The sequence below is a fragment of the Vulpes lagopus genome, chromosome 1 (genome assembly GCF_018345385.1).
Source record: "Vulpes lagopus strain Blue_001 chromosome 1, ASM1834538v1, whole genome shotgun sequence".
NCBI classification, from domain to species: Eukaryota; Metazoa; Chordata; class Mammalia; order Carnivora; family Canidae; genus Vulpes; species Vulpes lagopus.
The window spans coordinates 176,102,626-176,128,443 of record NC_054824.1 but is presented as its reverse complement, the minus strand read 5'-3'; the positions used below and the strand labels follow the sequence as shown (position 1 = coordinate 176,128,443).

Sequence of the window (25,818 nt, the reverse complement as noted above, 5' to 3'; positions counted from 1 at the left end):
ACTTTGGATTCTGCTGAATCCCGAACTGGTTACATTTTGCCTTCAATCACTAAGTTAGGAACTAGGAACGATGCCTGGGATCAAAAGCAGTTCTCCACTAGATGATTTGTCTTCCGGAATTATTGGTGGCTGCGTTCCTTAGGAGCTGGTGGTAAAAGCGTTAAAAAGGCATTTACTGAGCCTGCTTGAACGAAAAAGGAAATTACAATACAGAAGCAAGTGAGAGGTGTCCCCTGTTCCCCGCGCCCTGTGCCATGATGGGTCTTTGCAGGAAGCAAAGGGTCTGGAATGAGGGCATGAGGAAAGGCCCAGAAGGGGTGGCACCGCAGGTGCTCAGCTGGCCCCCCTGGGTCCTTTCTTCCTGGGCCACACGAGGAAGGGGGGCAGGGAGGGGGGCAGTGTTGCAATTTGCACCCAGGACAGGAAGCGCCAGAGGGGAAGTCTGCAAGACCGGCAAGAGCTATTTGTTTCTGTGGCCACTTCGGCTCTGGCCAGGGGTGCGGGGGGCGGGCTCAGGAGGAGCCTGTGGGAGGAGAGTGTGTCCAGCACGCAGCACCTGCAAGCTGGGACCGGTGCCCCGGGCCCCCTGGGGCCCCCAGCCCTCAGCCCTTATCTATCCACCCCGGGGAGCAGGTGCAGCTACAAAAGACTTCACGCCCACTGCTGGGGGCCAAGCCCTGTGGGTCTTCCCACGGTCTCACTTTCACTTTTAATCTATTTTCCGCAGAGACTTAAAGGAGACACCAACTCTGCTGACACCCAGATCTTGGACCTGTGGCCTCCAGCACTCTTGGGACGGTTTCTTGATTCAGCCACCCAGTTTGTGCTATTTGTTTTTTTCTTTTTTCTTTCTTTCTTTCTTTTTCTTTCTTTCTTTCTTTCTTTCTTTCTTTCTTTCTTTCTTTCTTTCTCCTTTCTTTCTTTCTTTCTTTCTTTCTTTCTTCTTTCTCTCTCTCTCTTTTTTTAAAGATTTCATTTATTTGTTCATGAGACACACAGAGACAGGCAGAGACACAGGCAGAGACATAGGCAGAGGGAGAAGCAGGCTCCACACAGGGAGCCCGATGTGGGACTCAATCCCAGGACCCCAGGATCATGGGCCGGGCAGATGCTCAACGGCTGAGCCACCCAGGCCCCCAGTTTGTGCTGTCTGTACCGGCAGCCCCAGTGGACTACTACACCTCTGTCCGGATTCCTGTCCGGCCAGGCCGCGCCAGGCTATGCCTTTCAGCCCTGTGCAAAGGTGACCTCTTTCGAGAAGGTGGAAGGGGAGGCCGAGGGTCCCAGAACAGCTTTTCTTCTGCTTTATCTGTTTGGCCAAGTGGACATTCCAGCTTCTCAGCAAGTCGCAGGCATTCCTACTCCCCAGCCTGTCCACGATCTCTCAGTTTGTCCGGTCACTTATTCATGGGCTTGTCCACTGTCCATCTGTTTACTTGGACATTCGGTTCATTTTTCTTGTCCACATTCCATGAGCCAGTCACTGGGCACGCAGCGGGGAATGAGGCCGACAAAAGGCCTGTCTTCAGGGCATTTTGCTGCAGTGGGAGGCCAGGACACTCGTCACACACAGCACTGAGGTCAGCATCAGTGATGTGCCAGATGCTGCAATGACGGCAATGAGGTGTCCGTCCATCACAGCATTGGGGACAGGCGCCCCAAGCAGTTCAGAAAAGCCAAGGGAGACGTGCACACGCACACACACAGAGCTCATGACCAGTACGTGCATTGCCTGCCCTGTCCCACTCCTCCTGGTGTCCCAGTGAGCCCTGACCCTGACCCAGCTCCATCTGCTTCCATGTGAGCACGAAGACGGCTCAGGTATGTATAAACAGCCTTGTCAGCTGTCAAGTGTTTTGCTAGTCATGAAAAGTAGTGCATCTTGGGTATAGATGGGGACCTCGGTTTGTGCCTGGTCCCTCTGCAAGCCCTGTTTTTGGGAGAGGACGGAGGGACTCTCTGGCCCAGGTGGCATGGGTGTGTGATACCCACAGGGACTGCATTTTCTAGATAAAGACCACAAGGTGACAATACCAGAGGGTTTTGAGAGCCTCAGGGGGTCTCTGCAGGAGGTTGGGTGTCACAAGTGGAGTGCAGGGTAGTGCAGGTCAAAGAGTGCCTCCTGGGATCACCAGTGCCACCTTCGACCTTCTGAGAGATGCAAATTCAGGCCCCACCCCAGACCTACTGAATCAGGAACTCTGGGTTGGGGCTTCCTGGGAACTGAGAAACACTCATCCTGGGGACAAGCATCACTCTGGGGACGAGCAGGGTGCAGTTTGAGAACTGGCCTTCTGCTTACTGAGGTGTTGTCCTCTTATATTTAATAAGGGTATCTTTAAAAAGCACCTGGGGCACCTGGATGACTCAGTGTTGAGTCATGATCCGGGGTCCTGGGATTGACTTCCACATCAGGTTCCCGGCAGGGAGCCTGCTTCTCCCTCTGCCTGTGTCTCTGCCTCTCTCTGTCTCTCATGAATAAATAAAAAAAAGCTTTTTTTGTTTTGTTTTTGTTGTTGTTGTTGTTTTTTGTTTTGTTTTGTTTTAAAAAAGCACCTAATCTCTACCACTGACATCTAAAGTTGTGAATAGGATATTAGATCATGTGTGTGAGTGTGGGATCCGGTACAAAGACCGTAAACACTAGCTAGTTATTCTTTATTATAATTATTATTCTCCTATCTGGTTATGGAGGGCAGGCCTTCCTACCCGAAGCTTTGGAGCATCAGTAGCTTGTTAGAAACCCTCAGTGTGACCCATGCCTTCTCTCGAACTGGCTGCCTGGCTGGCTCGGTCTCTCTGTCACCCAGCAGAACTGGTGAGGCTGCCTTGCCCAGGGCTCTATAGGCCCGAGGGTTTGTAAGCCAAGAGTTGTCAGGAATCTGGGCCCCGACTTGCTCCAGGAAGTGTGGCCTAAGATAAGGTTATACACGCACACCTGTCATTACCCCATCAGACAGTGCAAACCCAGGGCCTCGGCAGGATCCAAACAAGGAAGCCTGGTGGCATTTTGGGGAGGAGAGGCTTTGGAGGGCAAGAGCAAGGTGACAAGTAGGTATGTGTATGAAGTCGGGGGAGCCATAAGGATTTCCTAGGCGGCCAGGCACTCCAGGGCTCCAGAGACCAGGGAGGGCCGGAGAACGATCCTCGGTGCTCCTGCTGCCGCACTGACTTCGTGATTATGTCGCTCCTTGAGCACCTCAACTTGTGACCCAGAGAGTAGGAGGTTGTATATAGCTCGGTGCTTGAACCAGCTTTACCACTGCTGGGGACAGGCACCCCAAGCAGTTCAGAAAAGCCAAGGGAGACATGCAAAAGCACAGAGCTCATGCCCAGTACGTGCCTTTCCTGCCCTGTCCCCCTCCTCCAACAGGAAGTTTTAGCTGGGTGATGCTGGACGTGGGGGTGGGGGTGGGGGCATGACATGAAGACTCCCAGGCCGGCTTACATGGTACAGCCGGGCCAGGGACAGCTCAGCCTCCTCTTGCACAGGGGCCGAGGTGGGGCCCACATGTCTCATTGGAGGACTGAGGCTTTTCCCTAGTTCCTTCCCAACATTCCCTGGGAGGTAATCCAATTGTTGGGCCAATATGTCAGGGTCATGAGGAGGCTGGGATAGAGTGGCCTCCCTGGGGGCCAAGGGCTTTGGCCTGGTCTGCACCAGTGACACCTCCCTGTTCTGCTTTCAACAGGTTTCCCGTCTGTGGTGGGCTCTGATCCCCTTCCCAGCTGTGATCCACCCCAAGCCCTATACAGAGATAACCAGCAAGATTCCCCTCCGGGGTTCACAAAATGGGGTGGGAGCACTCACACCCCAGACAAAAGTTATGCCCAGCCATGGACAAATCAGAGAGAGAAAATAAAAGGTTATATATGTTGCTGTCAACCTTACATTCAGATATATATTTTCCTCTGATCGTCCTTGTTTTTATTTTATTATTTCTATGTCTCTTTTATTATCTGGATTCTTAAAAACTGATCAAAAATTGTTTATGAAAAAGGCACTTTGAGGGATGCCTGGGTGGCTCAGTGGTTGAGCATCTGCCTTTGGCTCCGGTCGTCATCCCAGGGTCCTGGGATCGAGTTCCACTTCGGGTTCCCCAAAGGGAGCTGGCTTCTCCCTCTGCCTATGTCTCTGCCTCTCTCTGTGTTTCTCTTAAATAAATAAATAAGATCTAAAAAAAAAAAAAAAAAAAAGACACTTGGAGTGGTAATCTACTTCTTATCTCAAAGGGGGATGGAATGTGGGGAAGAACCCCCTCCCCCCCAAGTCAGGGCACAGTCATGGCTAAGACACCTGGAGAGGGATGGAGGGGTCTGTGCTGAGTGGACCATTGTGTGCACCCAGGTCCTTGACCCTCTCCCTCCCCGTGCCTGTCCCCTCTTCTTCTGTTCCCTCCCCGAGAAAGAGGGTCAGATGCCACTTGGGGAGACATGTCTCTCTGCTCCTCTGCTCCTCTGCTCCTCAGAGGTAAGGGAGGAGGTAAGGGCAGCAGGTGGCCGTCCTCCCCTAAGCCTCACCCAGGCCCCTCACTCAGTGTGGCTTCTTGGCACCCCCACCTTCACACAACCTCTCTCCCCAGCCTGTCCCCCTCATGGGTCACTTGGGGCCCCCCAGGCCTTCAGTTGTGAGCCCGCTAACCCTCCCCGCACACTGGCCTTCTGTCTTTTGTCTTCTGACTCCATTGCCCCCCAGCCTCTAATGCTGTCTCCCCCTGAAAGCCCAGGACGACTGCCCATTGCTGCTCCAGCCACCCTCGCATCTGGTTGTCCTGGGAGGACTCGGGGCCTCAGGCTTGGTCTGGGTGATGTCTCTTCCGAGAGAGAGTGCATGTAGAGCACGGTGCAAGGGCCCGGACGCAGGAGCTCGCCCCCCTGGGTTGGGACTGCCATCTCCTCATGCCCTTGGGCACCTCTACCTGTCACCGTTGCTATTGTGTTCTTTGTGGTAAAATACACACTTGCCATTTTAACTATTTCAGGGTATGTGGGTCAGTGGCGTGCAATACATTCATACCGCGGGGCAAGCCACCACCACCCAACTCCAGAACTAAGCTTGCAAAACGGAAACTCTGGAAAATTCTGACACCGTAGAACATGGACGAATCTTGAAGACTGGAAGTCTTCCACAGAAGGACAAATACCGGATGATTCCACTTACATGAGGTACTTAGAGTTGTCCAGTTCGGAGACACAGAGAGTGGAATGCTGGTGGCCAGGGGCTGGGCAGAGGGGGAAGTGAAGCGGAGGTGTTTAAGGGGGACAGAGTTTCAGCTTTGCAAGATGAAAAGAGTTTTGGAGGTTGGTGCCGAACAATGTGAACAGCACACTAGCACACTTAAAAACAGCTAAGGAGGTAAATTTCATGTTATATGTGATTTGCCAAAATTTTAAATGTAAAAAACTAACTAAATACATAAACTGGGAACTCTGTACCCTCACCCCAGCTCTATTTGCCTCAGTTTACTCTTTCATAATTCAGGAGTAACCATACTACCCATCCCAGGGGGACGTTGTAAGGATCTGCTGGGGGATGTACACAAAGGGTTCCCATGGGTGCCTGGCCACCCCAGTGCCCTGCATCAGCTCCTACTCTCATTAGTGTTTCACGCTGAACAGGGAGGGAAGGGCTGGGTTAGCAGATCTACTTTTCAGAGAAAGAGGACAGGGGTGATGGGAAGAGGGTGGGGAAGTGTAAGGCAGGGGAATCTTTCCAGGACCTTGGGAATCTACCCCCCAAGACAGAGGAATTCCTTAAGGCTTGTTGACCTGAACACCCGGGTCCCAGCAGAACTGCTGAAGTTTGCCAACCATGTGGACTCTGATCATTTTGAATTTGGAATCATTTATCCACAGCAGGCTGGACTTTCTGAGTCGTTTACGTAGCAGAAGGCTGAGCTGAACTCTGTTTTGATATAAACCAGATTGGTCTAGTGCAGGGGAATTTCTGAATTTCTTAACAGAAGAAACTACCTCCAAGCCCTGCAGTGAGGTTTCTGGGAATGTGATTGCAAAAGGCCTTATCTTCTAGTTAGGTAGCAATTTTCTTAAAAAAAAAAAAAAAAAAAGCCTTATGAAACTATAAATGTAATTACATGTAATAAGCAACCTAACAGAAAAATCGCATCCCCCCCCCTTTTTTTAAGGTTTTTATTTACTTATTCACGAGAGACACACAGAGAGAGGCAGAGACACAGGCAGAGGGAGAAGCAGGCTCCTGCAAGGATCCCCATGTGGGACTCGATCCCAGGAATCCGGGATCAGGCCCTGATCCAAAGGCAGACGCTCAACCGCTGGGCCCCCCAGGCGTCCCGCAAAATCGCATCCTTGAAAATCTGAGTATGGTCCAGTTATGTTGGGGTGTCATCAGAGTGAAGCCCGGGTCCCTGGACGCTCTCCTCCTCATAGCACCCCCTCCAGGACTGCAGGACGGCAACTGAGCAGAGCCCTCTCCCCGCATCCTGTGGAAAGATCCAGCTGCAGGTGGGCAGCAAACACTAATGAAACAAGAAAAAAAAAGGAGATTACTCCAAGGGGTTTTTACAGCATCTGTTGTACCAAATGTTTTCTGACGTTTGTACTAATTCTCTCAGGATCTTGCTCTAAGGACTCTAATGACCTCATTCCCGGCTAACTTGGCCCTCCGGCCAGACTGCAAGCAAGTGCAGACAGACTCCCGATGCAGGGGCTGAGGGGTGGGGACAGGGCGGCCTCCTGTCCCCAGGGTGTGTTATGGGTGTGGGTGGGTTCCTGGGACCCCTGTCCTGGGAGTGGGGCCTGTGGGACCCCTCAGCCTCTCGCCCCTTCTTCCCTCCATCCTCCATGGGGAGGCAGTGGCTGCAAGCACTAATGCTGGGAATGCAGGAAATAACAGTTTTTCTTTTCTGCTCCACAGCTTCATCGAGGTTTAATTGACATACAATATACTGCACTTTGACGTGTGCACTTTGAGAACTTCTGACATGTGTACACACCCATGACACCATTACCAGGAGATACATGTCCAGCCCCCTCCCCTCTGCACCCCTGTGCCCATCCCAGGCAACCACTGATCTGCTTTTTGCTGTTATACATTCATTTCATTTACTAGAATTTTATGTAAATGGAAGGGAACATTATGCCCTCTTTTGGTCCAGATTCGTTCGCTCTCCATAATTATTTTGAGATTCATCCATTGTCACGTGTATCACCTGTTCCTTTCCTTTTAATTCTGTAATTTGTGTATCCACTCAAGTGTGGATGGGCATTTGTGTGCAAGCCTTTGCGTGGACAGATGCTTTCATTTCTTCTGGGGAAGCACCTAGGCGTGGAATAGCAGGCTCACATGATACGTGCGTGTTTATTTAAGAAATTACCTCACCATTTTCCAAAGTGCTTGAGCCATTTTACATTCCCACCAGCAGCACGTGAGAATTCCAGTTGCTCCGCATTCTTGCCAGCATTTGCTACTGAAGCCCTTTAATTTTGTACATTCTAATAGATGTTCAGTAGTAGCTTGTGGTTTTGATTTGCGTTTCCCCGACTAATGATTTTGAGCATCTTTTCATGTTCCTATTTGCCATCTGTATACCTTCTTTGGTGGCTTGTCGATTTGCATCTTTGTCTATTTTTAAGATTGAGTTGGTTTTTTTTTAAATTATTGAGTTTTGAGAGTTTTATTTTTTTATTTTTATTTTTTTTAAATTTTATTTATTTATGATAGGCACACAGTGAGAGAGAGAGAGAGGCAGAAACATAGGCAGAGGGAGAAGCAGGCTCCATGCACCGGGAGCCCGACGTGGGATTCAATCCCGGGTCTCCAGGATCGCGCCCTGGGCCAAAGGCAGGCGCCAAACCGCTGCGCCACCCAGGGATCCCTGAGTTTTGAGAGTTTTAAAACATATAACTAAATCCTTTATCAGATATACACGCCACAGTCTGTGACTTGTCTTTTCATTCTCTTAACAGGGTCTAAGGAAGAGCACAGGATTTCTTTCTAAGAAGTTTATTAATATTTAATTTTATAGAGTGTGCTAAGAAATCTTTGCTTGCAAGAAGGTCACAAAGGTTTTCTCTTATGAATTCTTCCAGATATTTTACAGATTTGGTTTTACATTTAGATTGATGATCCATTTTGAGTTAATTTTTATATATGCCGAAAGGCATGAGTCCAAGTTTATTTATCTGCATATTTATATCCAACTGTTGCAGCACCATTTGTTGAAAAGACTCTTTTTTTCTTCACTGAATTACCTTTGCACCTTTGTAGAAAATCAGTTATATATTTATGTCCTAGGATTGCCTAATAAAATACCACAATCTGGGGTACTTAAAACAATAGAAATGAATTATCTTACAGTTCCGGAGGTCCAGAGTCTGGAATCAAGGTGTTGGCAGGCAGCCCTCTCACCCACAACCCCAAGACGGTAGAGTGGAGAACTCTCTCTTATCTTTTCCAGCTTCTAGTGGCACCAGACATTCCTTGGTTGGTGGAAGCATAACCCCAATCTCTGCCCCTGTCTTTACTGGCCTCCTCCTCAGTATCTCTCAGGGTTTTCCCATTTATTTATTTATTTATTTATTTATTTATTTATTTATTTATTTTTGGGTTTTCTCTTCTTATAAGCATACCACCTGTCATTGGATTTAGGGCCTATCCTAAACCCAGAACATTCTCATCTTAAGATCTTTAACTTAATTACATCTGCACAGACCCTTTTTCCAAATAAGATCACATTCATAGGTTCTGGGTGGACATATGCTCTAGGCAGAGGGGGGAACAGAAGTCAGCCCACTACATGCACCTATGTGTGGGTCTATTTGGCTACTACAGCTTTATAATAAGTTATGAAATCAAATAGCGTTAGTCTTCCAACTTTGTTCTTTTCCAAAGTTGTTTTGGCTATTCGAGTTCCTTTGTAATTCCACATGAATTGTATTTATTTATTTATGTATTTATTTATTTATTTATTTATAAAATCTTTTTGAGAGAGAAAGAAAGAGGGAAGGGAGTAGGGCAGAAGGAGAAAGAGGATCTTCAAGCAGGCTCCACGCCCAGCATGGAGCCTGATGTGGGGCTCGATCCCAGGACCCTGAGACCGTGACCTGAGTGGAAATCAAGAATTAGACACTTTACCAACTGAGCCACTCAGGCACCCCTCCATATGAATTTTAGAATTAGCATGTCAATTTCTACCAAAATGACTATTGGGATTTTTTTTTAAAGATTGTGTTGTATCTATTTGGGGAGTATTAACATCTTAACAATATTGTGTCTTCCAAACTATAAATGAGGTATGTTTCTCCATTTACCTAGATCTTTAATTTCTTTCATCGGTGTTTTGTAGTTTTCAACATATATGGTTTCATATCTATTGTCATGTTTATACCTTTTAGAGATATTTTGAAACTATTGAAAAGGGTATTGCCATTTTAATATCAATTCTGATTGTTCATTGCTAGCATATAGAAATGCAATTGCCTTGCAGATACTTACCTGTATCTTGCAATCTCATTAAACTCACTTGTTAGTTTAATGCTTTTTTGTCGAGTCAACAACCTGATTTTCTTCATGTCACCTGAGAATAAAAGACAGTTTTATTTTTTTCTTTCCAATAGGGATTTCTTTTCCTTGCCTTATGCATCTGCTGGAATCTCCAACACAATGAAAATGTTGAGAGTGGATGTTCTGGTATGCACCCAGCCTCAGGGAAAAGACATTCAGTCTTTCACCATGAAGTACGATTATGGTGTTAGTTGTAGGTGGAGTGACCAATCGTCCTAGTTTTCCTGGGACCTAGGGGGTTTCCTGGGCTGCACCACTCTCACTGCTAAAACCAGGATATTCCCTGGCAAACTAGGACAGTTGTCACCTGAATTGGGGGTTCTGGGCCAGTTTCAATGACTATTTTTCTTCTCATTTTCTTTCTTTTTTTTTTTTCTTCTCATTTTCTTATGGATTATATTTTCCTGCTTCTTTGCATGCCTGGTAATTTTTTATTGGATGCCAGGCATTGTAAGTTTTACTTTGTTGGGTGCTAGATACTTTTTGTATTGTGATAAATATTCTTTTTTTAATCTTTATTTTTTAAGATTTTATTTATATATTCATGAAAAAAACACACAGAGGCAGAGACATAGGCAGAGGGAGAAGCAGGCTCCATGCAAGAAGCCTGATGTGGGACTTGATCCTGAGACTCCAGGATCATGCCCTGAGCCAAAGGCAAAGACTCAACCGTTGAGCCACCCAGGCATCCCTGTGATAAATATTCTTGAATTTGTTCTGGGATGCAGTAATTTTATCCCTTCACGCCTTTAAGACTTGTTAGGTGAGATGAAAGCAGTATTTAGTCTAGGGCTAATTACGTTCCACTACTGAAGATCTTTCTGAGTACTCTACCCACAAATTATGAACATTTCCAGTCTGACTGGTGGGAATAGGGAGTATTCCTGGCCGTGGGTGAGCTCTGGGCATTCTTTCCTTCATCTGTTTGGATGGTTCTTTCCCCATCTGTGAGTAGATTCCTTACCCACCTATGCAGGTCAGCGCTCTGCTGAAAACTTGGAGATTTCCAGAGCTCTCTCTCCATGCAACTCTCTCCTCCTGGTGCTCTCTTGCGTACTGTAGCTGCCTGGGTCTCCCCAGACTTGCAGCTCCTTCTCCTCACTCACAAAATCTGCTGGTCTCATTCTCCATTTCCCTTTCCATGGCTTAGAAATTCTCTCTAGGCAGTAAACTGAGGCAAGTGTAGGGCTTGCTTTGTTTGCTTCCTGCCTCTCGGGTGTCTGTGACCTTTGTTGCCCGACGTCCAGTATCTTGGAAGCCATCATTTCCTCATGCCACCATTGGGCTAGGAGCTCCCAGAAGGAAGAGGTTATGCTTGCTCCATCAGGCTGGGTGCTCCTCGAGAGCGGGCAAGACCTGGGCTTCCACCTTCCTCTTGATCCTTCCCTCAAGGCATGTTCTAACAGATACTTAAGTCCATGGCATTTTGCTGCATGATTATTCCCTCAAATACCTGTTTGCTTTCATGTGACACAGATTAAGCTGCAGCCCCTTGAGATTGCCCTTTCTTCTCTCAACGGTTCCCAAGACCACACCTCTTCTAGGAAGTCTTCCTGGGTGAAGTGAGATAGATGACGTGTCTCCTCACCACACCATCTACCCATAAGTTTATGAATCCTTTCCCCCAGTTTGCTGCTCTCCTGGTGACTCCTAGAACTTCTATCCCTGATCCTGGGTTTCTCCAGGAAGGTTTTAACCAACCTTACCAGTCCTGTGGGAATATACGGGGGGACAATCGTTTAAATAAATCTTGCTAGCCATATCCCACTCATGGAGATTCACAGAGTATATTAAGATTTTCAAGGCGCTGATAACTATTGTAGTACAGGAAACTGTTTGCTTTGTTTACACATATTTTCTAGATGTATTTGATTCCAGGAACTTTTCTTTGATCTCAGAATCTCTAGACTGTTTATTGTTTTAGGAACATACTTAAAGAAACACAAACCCAAATCATCACGAACAAATGAGATTCTCCTCTTCGGTGCCTGTCTCTTCCTAGAGAACAGATGAATGTTTGCCAAGCAAGTGATTCAAAGAAAGAATCCGAAATCACTCTCAACGACCCATTCTGACTTTATCCTCACAGACCAGGTTGGTTTTCCAGAGGACTCTCCCAAGCCTCACTCATAGCATGTTCTCTTGTGTTCTTTGAACCCCACTTTAGGCATTCTCTCCTATTTGGAACTGGATTGGGGTAACATGAGTAAGGCTGGGGGCACAGACTGATGAAAACACAGATAAGAAGGGCGGGACCACACCACTGCACAACTTTCGGGGGTACCACTGTTCACACTGAATTCTATGTGATGGCACCCCCCTGGAGTCCTGCAACACCCTCGTCCTACAGAAGGCAGACACTGTGGGCTTTCTCACTTTTAGATCTCCGAACGTATCATCGCTCTGCGTAGAATGCTATTCGGCACATTCTCTTGTCAAAATTCTGCTCCAATCCTAGCTAAGTGCCAGCTCAATGAAACCATCCTGGGCTCCTCGGGGGGCATTAGTGTCTCCTTTCTCTGTGCTCCCACGATCTTATCAGAGTCTGCCTTTGAACATGATTAGTCGTGTCCAGGCCTTCCTCCCTGACTAGAGGGTGCGTTTCCTAAAAACGAGACTATGTCTTACTCATTTCTGTATCCCTGGCTCTTAACACAGGACCTGGCCTGGCAGCTCACAGATTGATTAAGGGGCTGCGATTCAGTGGAAGCTCCCAAGATCAGACACCCTCAGCCCTTCTGGGAAAGTCCTGGGTGTAGCATACAAGGGTCCTCTGGGGACTCAGGGCAGGCTGGGAAGGGAGGACGGGAGTCTGAGACATTATGGTACATGTATCAGGTCTGGACAAAGCCAGGGAAGTGGTGAAACAGCTCGACGTCCAGCCAGCTGTGTTGATGTTGTCATGTTGCTGGACATTAAAACCTGGTAGATGAGTGCTCAGTGTCCTCAGTGGGGATCCTCCAGCACGCACAACTGGACACATTCACGTGTGCATGGGGACAACTTAAGGCAAACACGGGAATTATCACACGCGGTCACATCCACACGGAGATGTGCAGATGCACACTTGGACAGCTGGGCAGACTGGTGCGGAGGCACACCCGAACATGCACCTGTACACAGGCTCGGCGATCTCTGCGATGCCCAGAAACATAGTGAGTGTGATAGCACGGAGTCAAGGGTGGGGAAGTGAGAGCCCTCAGCAAACAGATGGGCTGTCTCTTGATAACCAAAACCAAAGAAAGCTTGGAAAGACCGAACACTGAACTCCTCCCCACCTTCCCTTCCTCTTTTCCGGGGAGGAGTCTGGGACTTAAGGCAACAAGCCAGCAAGATCCTTTCCCCCTGCCCTCTCGTAAGGAACCACAGTGTCTGAAATGCGGCAGCTGGAACCAGCCAGCATCCAACTAGTTTGGACCCTTCCTGGCACAGCTCTGCACCAGAGGGCAGGGAGGCCTGTGGGAAGGGGGCAACTTCAGCTAATCCCCTCCCCTGGGCCACCCCCCTGCAGTGGGCCAGCTTGTTCCAGCCTCCAGAACAATGCTTACACCTCGCCCGTGTCCTCTGACAGTTGCTGTCATTACAGCCACAGTGTGTGTGTGAGTGGGTGTGTGCATGTGCCCCTGTGTGTCCTCTGTGTGGCCAGGAGCTCCCAAGGGCTTCCCTCTTGAGCGAAGGCCATGCCTCCCTGGGCTCCTCCAGGGGGAACAAGCAGTGCTTCCTCCCGACCGCACACGCGCCTAGGGCCCCCGATGAGTATGGTTTCTGAGTCGGGCTGTTGCACGGTGTCCCCTCCAGATCCTGACTGCAGGGGGCTTTTAACATGGGGCCCTGGTGAGCCTCCACACTTCAAGTTTCAATCTCTGGCAGGCTCGGAGGCCAAGGGCCAGGGAAGTGATCAAGGGCACAATCCCAGCTGCGGCACCCCAAGGGCACAGGCCTCTCGGGTTTCTTGGCATATCTGACTCGCCCGGGGACTTGTCGAGGACCTGAGGTTTCCTCAATAATTTACATCCATGCTCCTCCCGTGACAGGATCACATGGCCCCGGACAAAGTCAGCAAACACTACCCCGGGGAACCTGATCTCCTGGGTCCAGTAACAACAACAAAGGGAACAAGACCAAGGATGACCTGGAGCTCTGGCCAGCACCTGGGGGGTCTGGACCCAGCTGGTGGCCAGTGACCTGATACGGCCACTCGCGCTCAACAATGGCCTTCTGCTGGCTGGGAAGTGGAGGGTCATTGGAAAAAAGGCAGCCAAATGGTCTGGGAGCCTCAGCAAAGAGATGGAGGCTCTGTTTTGCCCAATTGCACAAGCCTGTGGGGCTACCCACTGAGGTTACTGAGCATGGCTGCTCCACCCCCTTCTTCTTCTCTGTCCTTGGCCCAATGGAGTGGAGTGTCTGCTGGGCATTATTGCTTCTGGTCCTCCCACCTGCCCTCCAGGCCTTTCCCACCCCCCGTCCCCCTTCACTCTCCCCACCCCCATTCCATGCCTTGGTTTTACTGTATCCTCATCCCTCTCTTCACTGGCTCCATTCTCTCAACATATAAACACTCAGAACTTTGGAATCTTTACACCACCTCCTTGCCCCTCCAGTCACCACCATCCTTTCCTCCTTGGATAAGCCCCGGGAGACAGACTGAGGGCCTTCCTCACTGCCTGTGGCCCACAGCCCATTGGCCTCCACCTGTTCCACTAAAGCAGTACCCCCCTGACCCCCCCGCCCATGACCAATATACCCACAAACACTCTTGGGCACCTGAAGTTTCCACAGACCAGCTCTGAACTTGTTATCTGTTCATCAAAAGCTTTTAAAATACCTTCTCTGTGCCAGGAATTGAGGTATAACGTGAAAACAATTAGGGCCAAGGAGCTTATAATTTGACAGTAAGCAGAAATATGAACCAACCAAACGTATCTGATTTCTAAGGGATACAATTGATGTACGCCCAGAATGTTATGGGAACCCAAGGGAAGCGCATGGAACCAGGAGAGGAGGAGCAACTGGTCAGAGGAAACTTTCTGGGGGAATTGGGTTAGAGCTGATTTTTGAAGAATGTGTAGGAAGTGGATAGAAGAAATTAGGATTTGGGCTACAGGAGTCTTGCACATTTTTTTTTTTTTTTTAGAAGGGGAGGCACAAAAGGAGAGGGAGAGAGAATTTTTTAATTTTTTTCCTGTTTTTATTTTTTTTAAAGATATTATTCATTAAAGACATAGATAAAGAGGCAGAGACACAGGCAGAGGGAGAAGCAGGCTCCATGCAGGGAGCCAGACGTGGGACTCGATCCCTGGACTCCAGGATCATGCCCTGGGCCAAAGGCAGACACTCAACTGCTGAGCCACCCAGGCGTCCCTGAGAGAGAGAATCTTAAGCAGGCTCCACGCTCTGCGTGAGCCCAATGCACGGCTCAATCTCATGACCTGAGCCAAAATCGAGAATCTGATGCTTGACTGACTGAGCCACCCAGGCACCCCTGAGTCTTTCAATTTTAAAAGTGACAGGACAAACTTAAGCCAATTAGGGACCATTGGGGGATGCTGGCCTCAGAACTCACAAAGCATTCAGACTTCCGCTTTCCTCACATCTCTGTTGTGTCTTCCTCTGTGTGGAACTCATTCCCTCATCAGTTAAGCTTCCTTCATGTTTCAGGGACAAGACAGCCATGGCCACAGGAAGTCCTAGGCTCATAGCACCTCGGTTGGCCCCAGAAGAAAGAAGAATGCTTCCAGCACTTATATATATTTAAAAAAAATCCCAGAGGAGGGCTCTGATTGGCCCAGCTTGAGTCATGTGCCCATCCTGGGCCAATCATGGAAGGATGGGATACTCTCTGCTTGACTAGGCCTGGCTCTCCTCCCACCCCTGGGGCCAGGGGGCAGGATGCTGTGATGGGCAGCTCCATCCAGGATCACATGGAATGAGACAGGAGAGGTAACCCCAAGGCGAGGCTACGGAGAACGCAAGCAACAGATGTTCATAACAGAGTACTTTCTTGCCAGAGAGAATCACATGAAACTATACAACAGCCACGGAACGTGTCTCGGAATAACTAGGAGTTTTATATAGCTGTAGCTAAGGATGAACTTAGGGGAGTAATGAGAAATAAGCCTAGAGAAGAAGAAAGAATTTGGAGGGCCATATGTGCTCAACAACGGAGTTTGAAGATTATCCTAAAAGCTATGGAAAGTCTTTGGAAAATGTTATGTCAGATATTTACACGATCCAATCCTTACATTTGAGAAGAAAAACCTTTTTGCCCATGGTCCTATTCTTTTCCTTTCTTCCCTATTTCTGTCAATGACATCCTCATTCCACTAAGCTCCATGAGCTAGAAATCTGAGGGCAAGCTGGGGTCATCTCCCTCAGCCAAGTCCTTCCCGGGGCCTCTCCCCATTAGCTAATCCTTTCCTTTCTGTGACACTCCCTTAGTTCGGGCCTGAGTGTGTCCTTACCAGGACTGCTGTGGTGGGTCATTCTGATGTAGAGAAAGGAGGGGGGTCCTGTGCCCCAGCCCAGCTTGGGTTAGACCTGGTTCTCTCTGCTTCCATGGCACTCACCACTCTCATTGGGCTCATCCCACCGCATTGTAACTGTGTGCCTCTGGCTCTGACCTCATGCCGTGAACATGTGCTCTGTGGAGGCCTCTGGAGCATGAGCCCTGCTTTTCATCCCTTACCCCAGCTGCGTGGATAGGGCCCCATACACTGAGATACTGGGTAAATGTTTGTTAATTAATGAAAAGACAAAAGGATCAATGAACCCCACTTCCTGCCACTAAGATAGGCAAACAGAGATGTACCAATAGCTGAAAAAAGACAGAGCTCTAAGGCCTTGGTGAAGCCCTCTGAAAAAAAGGATGTTTGTCTCATCAACTTGCAATGGTCTTATGTGTTTTTTCTCTCCCCATAAGCCCCTTTCCACATTCCCTCTCTCTATCCAGCTCTCTACTTCGTCCAGCCCTGCATGATATGAAGCTGAAATCTGTACTCTGCGTGTGTGTTTGTGTGTACAAAATGCTTTTTGTTATCTGTTTTATTTTTTTTGTTGTTATAAATTTTTCTTAAGTAGGCTCCACGTCCAGTGTGGTGCCCTGGGTAGGACTTGAACTCACAACCCTGAGATCAAGATCTGAGCTGAGATCAAGAGTTCAACCAACTGAGCCACTCCGGCACCCCTGAGTTTTGCTCAACCAGCTGAGCCACCTAGGTGGGGTGCTCAACCAACCGATGCTCAACCAGCTGAGCCACCCAGGTGTACCACCTGTTTTACCTTTTTTAAGTAAATAGTTTCCATTCCTTGGGACTTGAGGATTAATATCACTTCTTGCAACACATCCCACATCTGATCACGTGAAGAGTCTGAGTTTCCTCCTAGGAGCTCTTTGTCGAGGATTGAATTGAAACAGAGGAAGGGTTCCTCTGTGCACGCCCCAGCGAAGGACCCATGGCCAGCTAACACCAGGGTCAGGGACGCTCACAGAGCAGCCCTTCCCAGCCCTCCCTGAGGCTCTTTGGCTCCTTTGTCGAGGACTCACCTTCTCTGGAGAGCTTCTCAGACACAGCCTGCCCTGCTCCTGACACCCCTCCCTCTGGCCCCAGCCTCACCGCCCCATCTCTTCACTGCTGGATCCACACGTACTTGCCTGCGCACGAAGTCAGTTAGCCTCACGCTTTGGAAAGACTGCCAGTCCTTGCTTCACACTTTCCCATCTTTTCTTCCTTCCATCTAGGAACTTCCCGGGGGTGGTCAAGGAACATGCCACCTCCTTCCTCTGTCCACCTCTCCATTCCTGCACTGTCTGGGCTCAGCCACCCAACCTCACGGCTCACCGATGGTTGATGATCAGATTCTCCTTTATACCCTTCGGGATGGTGAGAGTAGGCTGCTGTCTGACCCTTCATTCGAGCTGTCTGGAGCATGTTTAGCTTCAATTTTGCTCTCTCCCAGGTGGAGTGGAAAGTGTGCTGTGACAAGAGTCAGAAACTCTGCTTACGCTATCAGACCTACCGCCAGTTAGCTCTGTGACCTTGGGAGGGGGGTCATTTACACCCTCTGGCTGGTTTCCTCATTTATTAGAAAAGAGGGCAAGATCGCTCGTCCTCTGGTCTTTTGTGACGACCAAGTAAGTCAAGTGCCTATAAAGGGCTGCGCAAACTGAGTTCCCTTCAGTGGCACATATCAACCGCTGTTATCTTACCCCTGGTTCTCTTGTCAGTGGAACATTAGATTACAAGTGGCATCAACCATGAAGACATGCTTGTCTCACATGTCAAGAAGCCTGGAGGGAATTCCAAGATTCAGCAGCTTGACAATGTCCAGGCTCTGGCTTAGCTTCTGTACCAGGCTCTCGGCTTTCTTCTTACTGGATGCTGCAGCTGCTCCCAGGCTCAGCCTCTCACTCCAATCAATGGAAGATGTAGGCAATGAGGGTGAAGGGGGTGGGAGCTGGTTAGAAATGTGAACCAGCTATTATCCAGCTCAGCTACTGGCAGGTGGGATCGGACAGGCTTTGGCGAGGCCTTGTTGATCAGGAGAAGGGAAGAGGTTCCCTTGTCTCTTTCTTTGTTTTTACCAGTGATGGAGACCTTTCCCAGAAGCCCCCAGTGGACTTTCCCTCAGATTCCACTGGCCAGGTCTGGGCCACACGAATAAGCTGACCAGTGGTATTGATTCTAAACCAACCATGGTTTGTCCATGGGGTTGGGACACACAAGAGAAGTTGGGGTGTAGCCAGCATGGCAGATGGGGGAGCCCCTGCTGCAGCCCTCCACCCTGTCCTTCCGGCCTCATTCTGGGCTCTGCAAGCTGGGCCCCGCCTTGCTCTCTTTCTGGTTCCTGCCGTCCTCCCAAAGACATCTTGCCATTTTTGTCTTCCTTTCCCAGGACTCAAAGTCCACTCTCTTTCCTCCTGATCCACAGTACCTTCATGCAACAGCCCCAACGCCGTAATGGGGACAGTGACCCGTGCCTCTGGCTGATTAGAAGCTGAATCTTTCTCTTCCTGCACCAATTTTCTTGGATGACCTGGAAAACATTTCAAGATTTTTTTTTTTTTTTTTAACATTTCAGGATCTTGACTGTGCCTACAAGTTCACACTAGCCCTGATGGCTGGATGTGAGTTGTGGAATCAAGAAAGCCTTTTCTTCAATAATAATCCCCTATGTTTGCTCGGCCCCCGAGCATTTAGCTCACCCTTGCACAGAACCACATAATCTGTCTTGACCCTTGAGAGCCCAGGAGGCAGACAGGCGGGGCCGGCATCATAACCACCACATGTCTGATAAACCACACAAGGCTCCAGGAAATCAAGGAGCTTGCCCAAGGCCGTGGGGCTCCTAGCAGTTGGGTCTGGAGTGGGGATTCCTGGCTCAGGCCCTGACTGAGGGCCTCTTCCATTGCCCTGCAACCTTGAGGCAACTCACAACTGGTCTCTTTAGATTCCAGACAAGCAGGAGTTTGCCAGGCTCACGAGTTCCAAGCAACAAAGCCCCTGTGTGTGCCAGGAAGAGAGCGTAGGAATTGGCTCTAGTGGGATGCCAGGCGCAGGGCAGCAAACAATGGTTATTATATGTTACATTGACATCAAACTCCGTTGGTTCAAAATTTCTCTCACAGACATTTCATCTGGTGTCTCAGCCACCCTGTGAGGTGGCTGTGGCAAGGCAGGTTACTGCTGCCCATGGGGAAACCTTGCTGGCTAGAGAGAGGCTGAGCTGTGACCTTAGTCTGAGATTTTCTATTTCCCAGGCCTGGATTTTCCCTGCTCGCAGGTGAGCAACTGTCATAAACCTGCCCCTCTGCTAGCAGGTTCAGGGGTTCTGGGATGGTCAACTTGTCAACTAGTTTCTCAGAACAATGCAGAAGCCAGCTAGGGCCTAGAAAGTGTTTCGGGGAAATGTGACCAAGAGGAGAGGGCCTTGGAGAGGAAGGAGCTGGCAGGAGGCTCAGGGTGGGCCTGCTGAGCCAGCAACCCTGGCAGAGCCCAGGCCAGCCTCAGGCAGGCAGCTGGTGCAGCTCCCGAGAGCCAACGGGCAGAGGGGGATTCAGGAGCTGGGTGGCGGGGTCTCCAGGCATCTCCAGCCAGCAGGGAAGCTTGACTTGGGATCCTTTCCTGGGCTTTGAGGCTCCTTGTCTAGAAGGCCTCTGGGGTTTAGTCTCTTCCCTGAAGCCCTTCGTGGAGTGGCAGCCAATCTCTGGGATGCCATCCTGGGTGCATCAACATGCTGCCCTGATGGGGACAGAGCCTGTGTCCTCCTGCCTGGGCCTACTGGCCCACCTCCTGTGCTCTGGGGCTCCCATATTTCACTGAGAGCTGGTCCCTAGCGAAATCTAGTGGCCCCTGTACAGACATATGGTTGTCCCCTCCCTTGGCCCGCTGTCCTCAGCTGCCCTGGCGGTAGATGGCTCTGGTTCTCAGGGTACTTACACTCACCTTGGGCACATCCTGCCTCCAGCCCACTCCCTGAGTCTTTTTGCTTTTGGCCTCGGGGTTTCTCCAGTACCAGGGGAGCCTCGGGGTTTCTCCAGTGCAGGGACAGCCCAGAAGTTTGGGGAAGTTAATAGCCACAGGAGCAGCCCCTAATCAGTGGGGCACAGGAGGTGGTGGGTAGGAATACCCAGCTTCCTGCAGAACTGAGCTTCCACTGCCCACACGGCAGAGTCAATAGTGTCCCTAATATTCACTTTTTTTTTCCTCTATAAGCTCTCTGATCCTGGATTCATTCTAGGAATCATGTCCCAAATAACCTATCTGCACCCAAAGCCTTATCTTAGGCTTTGCTTTAGAGGGAACCCAGACTGGGGTGCCTGTGTGGCTCGGTCAGGTAAGCATGCAAGTCTTGATTTGGGTTCAGGTCATGATCTCAGGGTCATGAGACAAAGCTCTGCATTGGGTTCTGCTACCGGGTGTGGAGTTTGCTTGGGATTCTCTCTCTCCCTCTCCTCCAGCCCCCCACCCCCACCCCAGCCCTTGCTTGTGAGTTTGCGCTCTCTCCCAAAAACAGGAAAAAAAGAGGAGATTCAAACTAAGACACCTCTCCCCACTTGGAGGTACATGATCACTTCTGCCTACCTGGGCTGCTGTAGCTCCCAGTGACCTTGCCCCCTCCTAGATGGCTTTGAGCAATGAAGGAGAGGAGCCTGGGCATCCTGTACCAATTTTCCCTGCTACCGTTCCCTTCTCTGAGCCATTGTACAGAAGCCCCCTGGAAAAGGAGTAAATCACAGTAGCTAAGAGGACAGACCCCTCAGACACCCTGCATCTGAATCCAGACTCTGCCATCATTCATGGGGTGATTTGGGGCAAGTCACCTAAACTCTAGGTGTCATTTCACACACCTGTAAAATAGTGATACTACCTGGCAGGGTTGTAGTAAAGGTGGTGAAGTGCTCAGAGTATCTCCTAGCACACTGGAGGTGGTATGTGTGTTTGCTATCCTTATCTCCTCTTCCTAGGAGTCCCTTGTGCAGTGCCTTGGGAGGCAGAACAGAGCGGGGACACTGAGGCCCCCCAGAGGCCTGGCTCCTTCCCATTCCTCATTTCCTCCTTGGTGGTCCTGGTGGCAGGAATGACTCCATAAACGTGTGACCTGCACCTGTTTTAATGCTCTGCAGTCACCATCTTGAAAGTCTTCAAACTTTTGAACCAGGGGCTCTGCATTTTCATTTTGCCCTGGGTCCTGCAAACTGGGTAGCTGGTCCTGCCTGGTGGCTTACATCTGGGAGAGAGGCCGCTATGAGTGATGAGAGCCAAATGAACCCTGTCCTCTGGCCAAGCTGGACTCATGGTTTCTCCTCTGAGCGCAGCAGAAGATGCAGGCACAGTGGAGCTTTTATCAGAGTCCTTGTGACTGACAATGGCTCATGGCGGGGAAGGCTCTAGGGGCCAGCTGGTGGCTCTCCCACCCACCCCTGGCACAGGCTTACCCAGCTTCTTTGTGAATTCTGTCAGGGACAAGAAAGGATCCATTTCATTGTTGAATCTAACTGTAATCGCCCCTCATTCTTGGTGAGTGTTTGACGTTCTCTGAACCTTTTCATAAGGATTATCTCACTGGGTTGTCACCAACCTTCTGTGTGACAGGCATTTTCTAAGGAGTAGAAATTGAGGAAACGAGAACTTCCAGATTGGCAGCCCTCACTGCCTCCACTCAGCCTCCCCCTTCCTTCGCTCAGGGATTGAAATCTGATGTCATCCAGGAAGTCCCTCAGCCCATCATAGGAGAAGGAAGAGCACCTTAATTCTTTGTACTAAATTATTTTTCCCCTGGGCTGTAGGGAATTTAACACCTTTTTTTCATATGTGCTTCATTTAGAATCACCGTCACAAGAAGGGCATGAACTAAGCAGCCTTTGGATGGATCGAATCTGGTTTTAAATGTGTCCAACTTCTGTTTAAAGATGGATAAAGCAGAATCATAGAATCTCCCTCCTCTAGTGCCCAAAGGAAGAATGCAGAAATTAAAAAATGAAACAAAAACACAACCACCTCAAATGAATCAATCACACAAGAACATTCACTTTTAAAAGTGCCAAAGGATGCTTCTAGAACCATGGAACCATGCCAAATGGAAGCTTCTAGAACTTTGTTCTTTGTTCTATCCCTGACTGTGGAACTATGTCCATCGAGATAATCCTGAGCACTTCACCGATGCCTTCCCATCCGGAGTGCAGCCACCTGAGGGAATGGTAGGGCAAGGAACTGAGAGTAGAGGTCCCCAGGACCTGGGACCTGAGTGGGCAGGAAGGGCTATCCTTGGCTCGCCGTCTTCCTGGTGAGGTTTGAGGTTGACCAGAAGAGCGGGAGCCCACAGGAGGAGCAGCCCAGGTGGAGAAAGCCTCACTACGAGGACCTTCCGATTGCTACCTGGAGTGTGCTAAGTGCACACACCTTGCTACCAGATGTCTGTGACTGCGTGTGTGACGGGTGCTCCTTGAAGGACACACTGTTGCCTCTCACTTGCCCAGTAGACCTAGAGCTTTCCTACTTCCCCAGATTCTAAAAAGGAGATTTTCCATTCATTTCCTTCTTGTCTGTAGTATTCAGATTCTTGTACCTATGTTCGGTAGTTGCCACTACCACTCCTCTGCACCCCATCCCAACAATAAATATCATTTAGATGGAAAACCCATGGGGCGCTCTGCGTGGGCTGGTGTCTCTGTGTTAGAATCCACCCCTGTGGTGAGACAGGTCACCACCAGTGGGGCTGGTAAGGTAGCCCTCTCGCTAATCCTCTCCTTCCTCTTTCAATGAGGAATCCGTCTGAATCAGCAGTCCTCCTGACACACCAGGTTTTCCCACCATTTAAACAGAACTCCAATCTCTTCCAATTACTATTCCTGATCTTACATGGAATAGACTCTGAAGGCTGAGTAATTGGCTCTTCCATTTCTCTGCCCCCAAGGAGAAAATGCTTTATAAATTCCACATTCATTAACTCGTCCAGTCCCTTGCCTTTTGTAGCAAACCTTTAGGAGGAAACCAAAGCCGGGTTACCTTCGCTATAGGCCTGCCTAGGACTGCTGTGAATTCTGACCTGTGTGGGCAGGCACAGGTGCCTCTCCATGAGTCATTGTCCATGCCAGGCTTCTCAGTGGAAGATAGGTTTGGGGTATTTCCAGATCTCCTCCAGGAGATCTGTTCCACAATCTCACCTTTGCCCTTCATCCTCTGTCTCATGGAATTGCTACTTCCTGGTGTGGATAACCTGAAGAACTTCTCTGAATGTTGGTCGGACAACCTGATGGGTATCTTTCTCTTAGAGAAAGATCAGGCCTTGAAACATCCCCTTCCTATGACCTCCCACCCCCAACTCCCATGGCTCAGACCCATGCCTGCTGTCCAAGCTCCACTCAGAGGTTCCTCTGTAGTCTACCACAATACCTCAATAACCAGAAGCAGCATTTGATTCGAATCTGCCCACTTCCTACTGGTACCTAAATTCTTAAGAACGGGGTATGTGGCACTTACAAATGGAAGAGAAAATGTCAGTTCTCAAGGTATAAATTTCAGAGTCTTCTGCAACTAGAAAGGAAAACATTTTCAAAATTGCTGTGGCTTCCTGAATCCTTAGGATGCCTTTAGTGCAGGCTTTTATATTTCGGGATCATATGAATTATACATAGAGAACGATGGGCTGGTGGCTAGCTTCCAACTACTAGAAATTATATTTCCCTCCCTTTTTGATAATTAGTTCAAGGTCTTCACCACAAGTGACATCATGTCTCCGAAGCAAAAATAGGTCTCGATGAAGACTGTGTAATGTCTTCTGTCTAGCAGATCCTATTTCCTCTTTATGCCCTACTCTCCTTACCTTCCTAATTGACTCTCTGGACCTCAAAGCTTTTTGTTGCTGCTGTCGGGAGCCTTAAATAATTAGGAATAGTCTGACTAGGTGAGGTTCAGAGCTTCTGCTGACTACATTTCAGTTTACCTTAGAAATCCAAATGATGGGCACCTGGGTGGCTCAGTGGTTGGGCATCCACATTTGGCTCAGGTTATGATGGACATTTGAGGGACAAGGAATCCTGGGATGGAGTCCCACATCGGGCTCCCTGCAGGGAGTCTGTTCCTCTCTCTGTGTGTTTCTCATGAGTAAATAAAATCGTAAAAAAAAAAAAAAGGAAAAAAAAAAGAAAGGAAAAGAAAAAGAAAAAGAGACCCAAATGACCTAGGTATCTGGAAAATGGGATGGTAGGCATTATAGTCTGGGGGATAGTGATACAATCCAGTATGAACCAAATGGGCCATTTGGGCCTTTAGACACAGGTAGGGGTGGGGATGATTCACACACTGTTAAACCGGACTGGAGCGAGCTAAAGCAGCCTCCCTTACTGAACATTCAATACAATGTGCTTCACAGGAAAGATCTCACGTGATACTAAAAAGATCTTAACACGAGAGTGAGGTTTAGAGGATAAGACGCTTTATGAAAGGGGTTAGGATTCCAGCTCCCAGGCTGAGTTCCTGGGTGTTGCTGCCCTTGTGCGGGCTCTTCTTGGACAGGCCCTGGGCCCCAGCAGCTGCTGTGATGGAGGGAGGCCGTGGTGGGTCTGAGGTTACTACCTGCTGTCTCATTCCCCTGGAATGCAGAAATGAAAGGAGCTGTGATGAGACTGACATCTCGACCCGCTGCAGTCTGTAGTGAGGCATTCTCTTTATCTTCTACTGTACGGGGCAAAGATGAAAACAAAACACATTTCACTCCCGTATTCCAAAAGATGAAAAGCATAGATTTCAAACTTTCTTTAGTGGTTAATTGCATCTCTCCAACAGCCAAAGGGAAGAGTTATTAAAAAGGAAATAGTAATAATCTAGGGCCTGGAACTACTGTGTTGACTTCAAAATTGAGGAAAAGGAAATTCTAGAAGCTTTTAAGTCCATCACCCCCTTAAGAAGTATTCTCAATCCTTTAGATCTAATTCTTAATTCAGTCAAAACAGAAACCCAAACAGAGGCAATCTGTTGTTTTGGGGAAAACATTTGAATGGGAATCAAGAGACCTGGTTCTGGTCTGTGCAGTTCTGTTAAGTAGTCATTTGATGCCACCAGCAAGGGACCAAAATTGTACCAGAATGAAATCCGCTGTCTCAAAACAAGGTGATTTCTAAAGTTCCTGCTGGCGAAGGGCCAATGAGTTATGCATCAGTGCGGAAAATAATATAAAGATTACTCCCCAACAAAACCTCCATTCTTTTAAATATGGGTCCTTTTGATCAATGTGATTTATATGAATGAGTGATGGGACCAACAGACAGACCTAACCATCTTATTCAGAAATTTAAAATATTTCCAACTATTGAAATTACGGTCAAACTTATAAAAGTGCAAGAATTTAGACCCATCTAATGTTGTTTGTTGCAATAACCAAGGAACCATTTACCTTGATAGGTGCTCTTCAAACATGTGTCCCCATGAGCCCTGCCTCCTGGCAGTATTAACACCCTCTTGTAGACCTCCCCACATTGAATCCAGACTGGCCCTGTGACTCACTTTCTCCAAAGTGGCATTGTGCCAGGACTGGGTGGGTCTAAAGCCAAAAGAAGTCTTGGTTGGCTTTTTTTGTGCTTTTTGGAGCCAAGTTGCCATTACTCTCACTGTCCCACACTGAATATATGAGAATTCAATGCATCCAATACAGACTGGCCCAGATGCCTCGTTTCCAATGCCATCCTTTGTCCTAATTGAAATGCGTACATTTCAAGGAAAGATAAAGCCCTATTGTGGGCCCTAGATGCCGTGATGAAAAGAGGCTCCTTGTCACCA

General features: G+C 48.8%; 1 long non-coding RNA gene across 1 annotated transcript; it reads left to right on the top strand.

Moving 5' to 3' along the window:
• Positions 1-1,659: 1,659 nt before the first annotated feature.
• On the top strand, positions 1,660-6,196 carry LOC121485375. Its single transcript, XR_005986266.1, has 3 exons — positions 1,660-1,821; positions 4,983-5,166; positions 6,147-6,196. It is a non-coding gene; the product is annotated as an uncharacterized LOC121485375 (long non-coding RNA).
• Positions 6,197-25,818: the final 19,622 nt, after the last annotated feature.